Consider the following 3,624-nt stretch of genomic DNA (forward strand, 5'->3'; position numbering starts at 1 on the left):
CTTGGGGTTGGCATTTTTTGATAATTTTTGAAACGGTATTAAATATTTTGTTGAATAAGTTATAACATGGTTTTCTCCAACTATATTCCAATTTTGATTCCTCCAACTCGGATTATTTAATATAAAATTTTTCTAACAAATATTTAATACATTTTATTTTTGTATTTGGAGTTGGAAATTCATTGTTGGAGAAAACAATCAATTTGCTACTAACTCGTTCTTACATGTACATGATATTCAAAATTGAAGGTTATAATCTTTGTATGAGAAAATGAGGACTAAAACCAAAAAAGAAAGAAAGAAAAAAAAGGATTAAACACAAAAGTATTCAAAATATTTTTTGAAATGATATTTTTTACATATAATTTCTGTATAACTCACAGAAATCTGAAGTTATATTTCTTTTATACAAAATCATATATTTAAAAAAAAAAAAAATTGGGTTTTCATGCCCCATGTACTAGGGTTTTAAATCATTTTTTTTTTTTTTAAATATATGTTTTCCTTAATTGGGCTAATTTCACAAATGGGCTTAGAATCTCAAAAATCAAGAATATGGCCTTTTGAGATATGGGCTGCTTTCAAAGGCTCTTAAAATGGGCTTAGATTTTCAACATTAAAGAAAAAGGGCTCATAAAACATGGGTTGTAACTTGGCAAACTATTCTTAATATGGGCTCCTAACAATCTTGTCTCTCCCCATCGGAAAAAAAACATAAAAAGAATAAACTCATAACAATGGTTAACAAAGAAAAATCAGAGAAACCCAACGGCCGACCATCAGGGCCGGAGCACAAATAGAAATTCAAACTTTACTCATAAAATTTTGTTCATAAAATCTTCATCGAAAATAGATCTGAAAGCCAAAAAGGTACTACATAAAATCTTCATCGAAAATAGATCTGAAAGCCAGAAAGGTACTACATATCCAGTAGAAATCATCCTAAAATCAGAGAAACCCACCGGCCGACCGATGGAGATATACAAGGCCTTTAGCAACACCATGAATAATGTTGAAGCGTCTAGCCCAATTTAGTTCTGATCTTCTTCTTCGGTCTAATTAATCAATGCAACAACCAATAGAATTCAGTCAATAGAGCTGTTTTATGCTAATAGCTTTTAGGGGAAGAAGATAAGAGTAGTACTAATTAGCAGAACTTTCCTACTGGGCTATGATAGGCGTATCTACAAATTGTTTTGAGCAAACAATAAATGACCATTCCTCTAAAAGTGAGACTATATGTGCCTTATGTGGAACCAACCAAAGAGAAAGAAATCCAAGCTTTTGTTCGGCATGAACTCATAAATTAGTAACTTCTCTTCTCTGTGTATGCAGCAACCCATAAGCCTAACAAGATTTCTGTGCTGGAATTTGGAGATCAAAGTCAACTCATTCTTGAACTCTTGTATGCCCTCTGAGTTACTAGATAGCCTTTTAATGGCTACTTCCAGTTCCTTTCCATCATGTAGTACTCCCTGGCAATATCAACCATTAATTTTGTCAATCCATTTATGTTTTCACGTTTAAGCAGCAATAATAAATCAAATATACAAATAACTAATAAATTACCTTGTAAACGGAACCAAAACCTCCTTGCCCAAGTTTATTTGTTATGTTGAAGTCATTTGTAGCAACTAATATACTATCAAAATTAAAAACAGCTAGCTCGTGTGGATCTTGCCGTCTTGCACTATGAAGAGTGTCTACTGAATTATTATTCATCTCAGTCAATTTGAAGTGCTCTGCGGTTTCCTTAATTTTTCCTGTTTGAGATCCAACAATGGAAAAATAAAATATAGAGCTTATAATATTTCCATTTACGCCGCAGTCAATAATACAAGGAGCAAGATATAAGAAGTATTGCTATATATGTGTACAGAAAACAAATGCGCTCACAGTGAACCCATGATTTTAATATTAATGTGAATTTTAGTATTAGCCAGTTTGATTACTCAAAGGATAAAAGAAAAGAACTTGGTTCCCAAATATCAATAAGAAAATAACAGTTTTCTTGTCACAGCATAGCTTTGTAATCCCATATGTTACTAGCACAATAATCTGAAATAAAAATGCAACATTACCAAAAAGAAAAAAAAGGACGGAAAAAAAAAAGGACGAAAAGAAATAAAATAATTGATGTGAAGTATGACAGAAGTCGCATGTTTACCACTGCAATCTGGGGACTCCAATTCCTAATATGTTGCAGTGTTGCATTGGAAAATTTCGCCTCTCCAGCTTCTTTCTGGAATTTCTCCAAAAGCTTATGAGGCTTAAATCTAATATCAGCGCCAAAATCCTACTGACAAAACTCCTTAAGAAACAACAATTCACCTGAACTAAAATTAAATTCCCCATCTCTTAATGTATTCCCTGACTTTTTCTATGACTGAACCAGGTAAAAGTATCTGGAAAAGTACCACAATGAAAAGGATTACCGCCACAGTGCAAACCCATGGGAGATAATCTAGCTTCTGGGGAAAAAAAAAAAATCTGGGTAAACCTCCATCTGTGTCTCTGTAAAATGGGTGTGTCTCTCAGCTCTACCAGTTGGCTATGAAGAGCAAAGAAGAGGGTGGTCCCTCTTCAACGTAACCCCACTTTCGGAAGAACCCACTTCCACTGAGCTTCCCATCAATTTGTAGTAGGAAAAGCCTTGGAAATTTGATTAAGCTCCATCAAAATCAGATCAAAAGGAGACCGACCCAAAAAGCAACAACAGTACAAAGAATATTCAGCGGTATTTCGCAGATCGACGGGCATCTTAAGCATACCAAGTATTAAAGTAAGCTCCGTCAGACATATCAATAAAAACCCCACAAGTGAAACATACATCTATGAAACAGGCCTCTCTCAAAAGCGCCCCTGAGATATCTCGAAGTCCCCACGCTTTTATCCAGCTCCGGATGAACCTAAATATATATATATATATATATATATATTAAATTAGCAAATAAATAAAAGTATATACTAGCGTCCAAGACTGATGAAGCTCGTATTAAAAATATACTCAATATTATATATGCTAATAAATCAGAGGGGAAAGCATGAAAAAGTCTTTTAACAGTCTAAAAATTTAAAATAAAACAGAGAATCAAGTAAGAAACTGGGGAAATGATAAAAAAGACAAAGAGCGAGTACGGTTAGTGGAAGAAAACAGTACCTGCAAGTGCATTTTGGAGTCGAATGTCGATTGGGATTTCCTTCTTAAATTTAAAGCTTTGGAATCGCTTTGATATCTAAGGGAGGTCTCAATCTGTGATTCGGGTCACGAACTCCACAACCGATGCTTGGAAACAGCGTCGAGAAGAATAACGTTTGAAGACGACTATTGAGAGCCTCTCCTCGTTCAGAGAGTTCTATGGTTCTGTCACCACCATCCTGTGAGAAAGGCCGGTTTTCTAGTTCCTGTGTTTAGACTTCGTAGCTGAAGAGCTGATATGCTTCTCCCAACGGTCTTATTTTAATCAAATTTCGACCGTTGGATGGATGTCTGACTTTCATTTTAATCGAATTTTGATGGTTGGATGGACGTCTAATTCTGAAGCCTCCAAAATGTTGACACGTAGCAGATTGTAATACTGGTTTTTATTTTGTTATTCTTTCCTTCTCAAATCACCAAGGATA

At 34.6% G+C, this 3,624-nt stretch overlaps 1 long non-coding RNA gene across 1 annotated transcript; it reads right to left on the reverse strand.

The window, feature by feature from the left end:
- Positions 1-753: 753 nt before the first annotated feature.
- Positions 754-3,391, reverse strand: LOC107410450 (uncharacterized). The gene is made up of 4 exons (XR_001580816.4): positions 3,161-3,391; positions 2,168-2,909; positions 1,570-1,763; positions 754-1,475 (listed from the first exon to the last, which is right to left on the reverse strand). It is a non-coding gene; the product is annotated as an uncharacterized LOC107410450 (long non-coding RNA).
- Between the last annotated feature and the right edge of the window lie 233 nt (positions 3,392-3,624).

This window comes from Ziziphus jujuba, chromosome 10 (genome assembly GCF_031755915.1).
Source record: "Ziziphus jujuba cultivar Dongzao chromosome 10, ASM3175591v1".
NCBI classification, from domain to species: domain Eukaryota; kingdom Viridiplantae; phylum Streptophyta; class Magnoliopsida; order Rosales; family Rhamnaceae; genus Ziziphus; species Ziziphus jujuba.